At 39.5% G+C, this 8,500-nt stretch overlaps 1 protein-coding gene across 4 annotated transcripts in view; it reads right to left on the bottom strand.

Moving 5' to 3' along the window:
• The window catches only part of Ctnna2 (catenin alpha 2), a 1,084,017-nt gene that overhangs the window by 401,224 nt on the left and 674,293 nt on the right, over positions 1–8,500 (bottom strand). The window lies entirely within an intron of this gene.

Here is an 8,500-nt window from a genome sequence, read left to right as displayed (position 1 = left end):
TGGTAATTAACTGCTTAACTAAGAAAACAATTACCTAGGCCCATTTATCTGTGCCCTCAAATGCAGTGGTCACTAGATAGAGTAGCTTTACAGTGCACGGAACTCTAAGCTGATTCATACAGATTCTTTCATGCTTCTCAAGTAGGGCAAGTTAAACACGCATTTGTGGGCTTTCTTTGTCATGTTTGCATGACCATTGGCCTTCGGGGCCATAAGGAATCAAAGATTATTTGACTTTGAAACACAAAACGTCTAGAGATCTGTATACAGGTTGTGTGGGTTAGAACAAACAACTCCAAAATCTGTTACTTTAGAATGGTTCACTATTTCCGTTTTGGAAGTAGGCTTAAAATTACTGCATTTTGCACATTCTAACAACACACTAGCATTTAATTAGTATCATGAGTATTCACACCAAAATTTTTGACATCATCCTCATATCTGTTACCACACTTAACTGACCACAAACTTGTTTTAATTATATAGAGTAACTGTTGTTTCAATGTTATTTATAACAGAATGATACTTAGGTATGGACCTTACTAGATGGAATTTTATATTTTGTTTATAATTATGTTGGATTAAAGTTGTTTAAAAGTCCATGAACCTATTATGGGTCAGTTCAGGAATTTCTAAACAACCAAGTGCCTGTTATTTCTACCACTCTCCCCATGTTCACACCTTTTATGTAATCTCTTCTATTTTATATTCATTCAAATTTTCATGATGACTCAACGTTTACTGAAGTTCTAAAACTACCTTTAATGGCTTTCCCAAGACTCGTGTTTACTGTGGTCCTGTCTCTCACCAGGAGAAAGTGTTAAAACAGTTACAACCCTTAGCAGTCACTAATTTAGAGTGCAGCAGGACATCTTTCCATGTTGTGTACACGATACCATTACTTCACTCATGTATTATGAATAAGTATATATGTACAATATAAACACATATACTGTGTGCATGTGTTCATGTATATGTGTCCGTGTGTGTGTGTCCGTGTTGTGTGTGTGTGTGTGTGTGTGTGTGTGTGTGTGTGCATGTACACATCAAAGGTCAATACCATTCAGCAGCTGTCGTCCTCTGTTGATTTTTCCTCTTAGTTTTGAGATAGGGTCTTTTACTCAACCTGATTTAGATAGACTGGCTGGCCAGAAAACCCTTGTGATCCTACTGTCTTTATTTCCCCAGTTCTGGGATTTCAGAAATGTAACATCATGCTTGCAGTTCAGGAAGATCAAACTCATGTACAAATGCTTCTCTGCCAAGCACTTTCCTGACTGAGCCACCCTCACCCTGTGTGTGTGTGTGTGTGTGTGTGTGTGTGTGTGTGTGTGTGTGTGTGTTGTATATTTAATTAAAATATGTATATTGGTATCTTGCCTGTGTGTATATGTTTGTATACAATGCATATATTTTATACCCACAGAGGCCAGAAGAAGGTATTGGATACTTAGTGCCTGGAGTTATAGATGGCTGTGAGCTACCATGTGGATATTGGTAATCAAATGAGGGTCCTCTGAAAGACCCTGAGTTAACAGTAGCAGATAAGAGCAGCCAGGCCTTTGAACTGCGTAGACACCTTTCTAGCCCTTCATGTTGATATATTTTATGTCACATTATATACTCATGGTCAATGGACAAATCAACTTTATCAATTCAGTTCAGTTAGTCTCTAGGTGCCATAGGTGCTACAAATAGAGAAAGAGTGGCCTTGCTTTCAAAGGCTTAGAGAACAATAGGACAGTATAAGGTTCATACATGCAATGGAAACCAAAGGTGGAGAAGAATTCGTTATCTCCCCCAGGCACTATTCTATATACGTAGTTATTCTAAAGACAGTAAAGACAGAGGATTTTTCTTAGCTCATTAAATGGATGGGAAGTTGAAGAGAATTGAGAAACAAGATGTGCAGAGGTAGGTATGATGTGACATGTAAAATGGAAATAGAATGTTTCTCAAAAGAATAATTCACAATGTACAATGACGTGAAGGCAGGCAAAAGAATGGGAAGCCCCAGCCAAGCATACCAGCGAGGTGTACAACAGTGTGTGATGACTTGATTTTTCATAAGTAGATACTTAATCAGCAGGACAATCTCGAAGCTAATTTTGCTCCCTTTCTCTAATATATCCCACATCTGTAACTCATGCTGCTACAGAGAAAACAACTAATCACTCCTATACTCTCTCCCTGCATTCAAACTCAGAATGAAAACAGGAGCCCTGAGGTATCCCACATGGAAAGAAGGAACTACTGGAAGGTGTTGCTGCATCATCTAGAACAAATGATTTGAAGAAGGTCTTCTGAAATCAAGAGACTGTTGTGGAAACATAGGGAATTTTGAAGTTGCAAACAGGGCCCACCATGAGATATGAGGTCTCCTAAAGATGCTGATCTCAAGTATCCATTAAAAAAATCATCTAGTGCCCAAACATAGCTTGCAACATCAAATCTTTTTGACTTTAGGAGATCGTGAAGACACAGGGAATGGATATGTGGAAGGTAAGTCGGTTCTGAGCCAGTATGTGATGACCCAAACCATTGTTTGGTTGAGAGGGATGAGAATGGAAAGAGAGTCACTCTCAACTTGTATGGTTTTCATTCCCTGCAATTTATAATCTTCTAGTTTCTTCATTTTCCCTTTCTACACATTTTATGTAGGGGGAATCATACAATATGCAGCTTTTTATCTGACTTCTTTTGCCTAGCAGGTTTTCATGGTTTATCTACAGCGTAGCGTGGACTTTGAACCATAGCATGCACATTGTACCATGAACATACTGCTTATTCAGTTGTATCTTTGATGGACACTGGCTCTTATGAATAATGAACAGGGCTCTCGATGTTTGTGAATACATTTCATATGTTCAGATTATTTCTCTTATTTTTATATCTAGAAGTAGAAAGGCTGGGGTATAGGGTAATTTTATGGTAGCCATTTTTTTTTGTAATTATTTATGTTATGTATATGAGTACACTGTAGCTGTCTTCAGATACATCAGAAGAGGGCATCAAATCCCACTACAGATTGCTGTGAGCCACCATGTGGTTGCTAGAAATTGAACTCAGGACCTCTGCAAGAGCAGTCAGTGTTCTTAATCACTGAGCCATCTCTCTAACACTTATTTTAGGCATTTTAAAAAATTGTTATTCTACTTTCCAAATCATTGAGCTAATTTATATTCTCATCAGCAAGGTATAAAGTATGAGGGCTCCATTGCACACTTTCTCCACTGTGTTATTTTCTTTTTAAAATTACAGATAATTTTTAAAGCTGTGTGTGTGTGTGTGTGTGTGTGTGTGTGTGTGTGTGTGTGCGTGTGCGTGCACTCGCGTGTGCACACATCCATGCAGGTGTCTGTATAGTACAGAAGAGGCCATTAGACCCCCTGGAGCTGGAATTCATGTCATTAGGAGGCACCTTATCTGGGTTCTAGGAACTGCATGAGTTATTTCTAAGAGGACCTCTAACTGCTGAGCCATCTCTCCAGCCTTAACTCCCAAAGTTTTATGTTTATCATATAAACAAGGTGGAAAATTAACCTAATTGTGTTTATCCAGGACTTTTGGGAAGCAATTAAACTATGTCCTATGACATTAGGTTGGAGGCCCTGTACTTGAATTCCAATAGATTTATATGTTGACAGTACAAAGATACATATTGGCATACTCATGCTCCTCCTGTGCTATTGTAGTAGACAGGAAACAGGTAATGTCACTCCCTCCTAAGTCAGACTATTTAGATGTCTACACTCATCACTCATAAAAAGGTTTCTCACTGTACTAGAGAAAATAAACAATAAGTTTCTCTATATCTATAGACACCTGCCTCTGGTATTTCATTGCAGTAATAAAAAACTGACTAATACATTTTTTCCTTCTGTTTTCCTCGAGTTCTTCATCTCACTTTATGGTCACGACAAGCAGTACCCAGAAATCCACCCTCCTTTTTTGACATGACACGTGAATACGGTTCACAGCTTCTCTCAGACGCAACAAATGCACATGTCACCATTGATATCTTTCCCACTGCAGCAAATCCACCAAAATAGGACTTCCCTCACCCACTCTGCTAGTCACTTCCCTATTGCTGTGAAGAGGCACCTGACAGAAACTATTAAAGGGGATGACATATTTACCTTGGTCCATGGTAAACTATTACCTGCAGTGGATTGAGGCTAAGAGCCAGCAAGCCACCTTAGAGCTGTCTGTCTCACTCCTTCTTCCAGTGTTGAAGTTGCAGCTACATGCTGCTACTCTTAGCTTTTACATGAGTGCTGGTGACACAAACTCAAGGAGTAATGATTTCACTGCAGACTTTACCCACTGAGTCATCTCCTTGGGCTCTGGGCTTACTTTCTGGGTGGTATCACAAGGCTAGTCTATCTCATTGTTTGTCCTATGATTCTCTATATCCACAAACATACCAATATATATATGGCTTATAAAAGAACTTATTAAATAAACTACTTAGTAATATCTATTTGTGATTAAAGCCCATGTTCTCTCTTATTCTTAGGCTTTGTCTTCTTGACAATACGTTGTACATTTATATTTTCTTATTTTGGGGTGTGTGTGTGTGTGTGTGTGTGTGTGTGTGTGTGTGTGTGTGTGTGTGCTCACACAAAAGCACACACACTTAGGTCCTACATGGATATCGCCGGTGAATTGGTTCTCTCTTGGCATCTTATGAAATTAAGGAATTGAACTTAGGCTATCAAGTCTTCATGCAAATACCTCTGCCTGATGAACTACCTCATTGGCCCAGCTTACATATTTTAGAACAAGCATTCTTTGGATCCTCAGAAACTGATATGTAGGTCTAAAAGGTTTGATTACTACTGATTCAGAAGTTGGCCCTTGGCTCTGTATATGAGGATGACCTCATTTGAATTATATGAATTATCTGCATAACTCAAACTATATGAATTTCTGAGAAACTCCTAAGGCTGGCCTGGAACTTGGCAATACATACTGCCTTAAAAATCACATATCTGGAGTAGGTGTGCAGGGATGTGTCTGAATGGATAATTAATCTTCATTCTCCTTGGGGATCCCAAATTCCTTCAGATCAATGGAGCCAAGAGGTGGCATTTCAGCAAATATCCAATAGTGTTTTTTATGCCTCTCCTGAGGAGGTGGTATGAAATGGTGTTTCCCTTAAGTATCACAGAAAGAAACATTTCAAGGTATAAAAGCAGCGTAACAAAGGAAACAAGCAGAGCTCTATGTTCATACAATGCCTTTCAGAAATGTGGGAGAGCCATTTGCCAATCAAAATATATTCTCTGCTTCAGGAAGTGAAAAGTAAGGAAGGAGAGAAACAGGTCAGCAAAGTTCAAGGATTGGAACTCCCCATGGACAGACTAAGTGGCCCTGGACTGAAAGCATCCTCTAAGTGGGCTCCTTCAAGCTAAGGGCAGGTGCATGAGTTTGAATTGTATTACCTGTGACTTTAGAGCTCAAGTTGATTTTTGAATCTACAGGAGCTGACTGACCACTCTAGGAAAGTAGACAGGCAGGAGAGTAACAGATAACAGTTAGAAGAGCCAGCAAAATGTTTGTACCTAACCCCAATGACATATTTAACACAGCTGAAGTCTTAATTGTTAATATTTATGTGTACTTTAATATAAAGGTCTTCCTGAATGTATGCATGTATATCATTGTATCATGTGCATTTGAATTTAGAAGAAGGATCCCCTAGAAGTTAGGGATGGTTATGGGCCATATAGAGGGTGTTGGGGATTGGACCCCCCAGATCCTCTGCTACAAGAGACTCTTTCCAGACCAGTTGTTGCTTGAATGAACGCACCCTCACTAGGATCATATATTGGCAGGCTTAGTTTCTAGTTGATGAACTGTTTGGGAAGTATTTGATGTGTTCTTGTTAAAATAGATTTGGTTTTTTTGAAGGAGATGTGTTGCTGTGGATGGCTTTGAGGATTTAAAAGCCCACACCAGGCCAATTGTCCTGTTCTACTTGATCCACAAGAGGATCAGGATGTAAAGTTCTCAGTTAGTACTCCAGTACCATGCCCAATATTCACTTCCCAACATGATCATGGACTAATGCTCTAAAGCTGTAAGCAAGCTCTAATGAAATGCTTTCTTTTGTAAGAATTGTTTTAGTCATGGTATCTCTTCATAGTAATAGAACACTAAGACAAGTCCCCAACTAAAGACTTTTGAGTCATGAGAAACTTCTGGAATTTATCAGTGTTTGCTATTTGGCCTGGTCTTGCTCATAATCATTTGTTATTGTATGGTGCTCTATTGTTATAAAGAACATATAGCCACCATATATATTTATATTTGATTAGATCAACAAGTGGGTGAAGTGGGGAAAAGGCAATGTCAGTCACATTGACTTGTATAGACATATATGCCATTGAATCTCATAAACTGGTGCATACATTAAAACAGCTGAGAAACTCAAAGTACAGGGCTCAAAGGTGTACAGAATTCTGTATCAAAGGATGCTCGTCTCCAAATTTAAGAACTTGTTGATTTTTACATTTGGGAATGCATGTGCATAGACATCAGAGGCCATTTTATGGGAGGTACTACTCCTCCCCTTCCACTATATTGGGATTGGACTCAAGTAGTCAGGCTTGGCAGCAAGTACCTTTGTGCATGGAGCCCTCTCTCTAGTCGCCAGTAAAACCATTAGACAATATGTACAAGTGAAAAACTTGAGAAGCTAGAGCTTCAGTGTAGGACTTAGGGCTGAGCAATCTCCTGGTTTCATTTTTGAATTTAATGTTTTTAAGTACAATCTCTCCCTGTCTCTCCCTCCTTCCCTTCCTCCCTCTGTTTGTCACGTGTGTGCATGTATGTGTGTGCATCAGAGAGAAAGAGAGAGAGAGAGACAGAGACAGAAACAGAGACAGAGACAGTGACAGAAGAGAGACAGACAAAGGGGTGTGTGTTACCAATGTGTTGGTGAGTGAACAACTTTCAGGAGTTAATTTTTTTTCAAGCATGTATGTCCTGGGGATCAAATTCAGGTAGTCTGGCCAAGAAACAGGCTTTACTCATTGGGTTATCGCTCTTCCCCTCAGTTTCCTATTTCCATTGTGTAAATCTCTCAGGGTGGGAATCTGGATTGTTATTTCCAGTTTTTATCCTTCTATCATAGTCGGTAAGGGAAAATCTCAGTATTATGACAAGGCCTTGCTTGCAAAGATCAACTTCATTCATGTAACTTTTCTGTTCAATCAATATTCTATTTCCCCCCCATTGGCAGATGGCATCAAAGCAAGAAACATGGAGCAAAGTGCCAAAGGAAAAGGCAGGTGAGTTTAAAAGGAAAGAAAAAAGAAATAGCATTGTAAAATTGTATATGATACCACAGTTGGAAAGATACCTTTAAACATCAAAAGTTATGCTCTCATTAAGCAGATGAAAAAGTGAAAATGGTTTGTCTATCAGCAGGTGAAAAGCAGAGCCTGGGCAGCAAGTGGTAATCCCTGCATCAGGCTGGTACGAGCCCTGGAGATAGTGCTCAGCGAAGAGGGCAGCAGAAGAATCAGCTCTCAGCACAAGCCTACACACTTGCTCTCCATAACACTTGGCCACTATGGAATATTGCAATGCTGACCTAAAGGTCTCCCTATGGTCACCTAGGCCATGTAGACCCAAGACTACCAAGGCTAATTCCCTCAGGGAGATCTTCTACAGCTGCTCAGTGCAGATGTCTCCCAGATTTCTATACCTTTGATATGATGATAGCGTAGTCTCGGTTGACTCCAGATTCTGGATGAGGACTGTTCATTAGAAAGATCAATCGTCTGCCAGTCATGGTGTTAATATGCCCTTAAACCCAGCAGAGGGTTTTTGATGAGTTTTAGTCCAGTCTGGTCTATATATAGAGTTCCAAGACAGCCAGTATCATATAGACAGACTATAATTAACTAAAAAAAACCCAAACAAACAAATCCACACAAATCAAATAAGGAAACAAAGACCAATCAAAGGATCAGGAGCCTAGAACTAGGGAAGAAGAATGGAGACAGAACTAAACAGAGTGGTTAGCTATTTAATCACTTTTATGTGAGAAAACTTTGGTACAAACTCTGGATACTAAGTACCTATAGAGCTTTCTAGTTAGTGAACTGACTTACAAGATGGACCATCCCTGGGTCATGGATATATCCAGGTCTCATGAATAGCCTACAAAAAGTTTCACATTTCTATTCTGTACTGGTCTTTCCTCTGATCTTACTCATTTGAATTGTTTTTGAGGTTGTGTTGTGTGTGTGTGTGTGTGTGTGTGTGTGTGTGTGTGTGTGTGTGTGTGTGTGTGTGTGTATGTGCCTGTGTGTGTCTGTGTGCCTGTGTTTGTCTGTGTGCCTGTGTGTGTCTGCGTTCGCAGGTCTCATCATACAGTACATGGTAGTCTTCAACTTGGGATTTTCTTGACTCAACTTTCTAGGTGTTGCGATGACAGGTGCTACTTCTATAATGCACATAGAATCAATTTACTTATTTATATATT

Source organism: Rattus rattus, chromosome 6 (assembly GCF_011064425.1).
Source record: "Rattus rattus isolate New Zealand chromosome 6, Rrattus_CSIRO_v1, whole genome shotgun sequence".
NCBI classification, from domain to species: Eukaryota; Metazoa; Chordata; class Mammalia; order Rodentia; family Muridae; genus Rattus; species Rattus rattus.
This window is presented reverse-complemented; position numbering and strand designations above follow the sequence as displayed.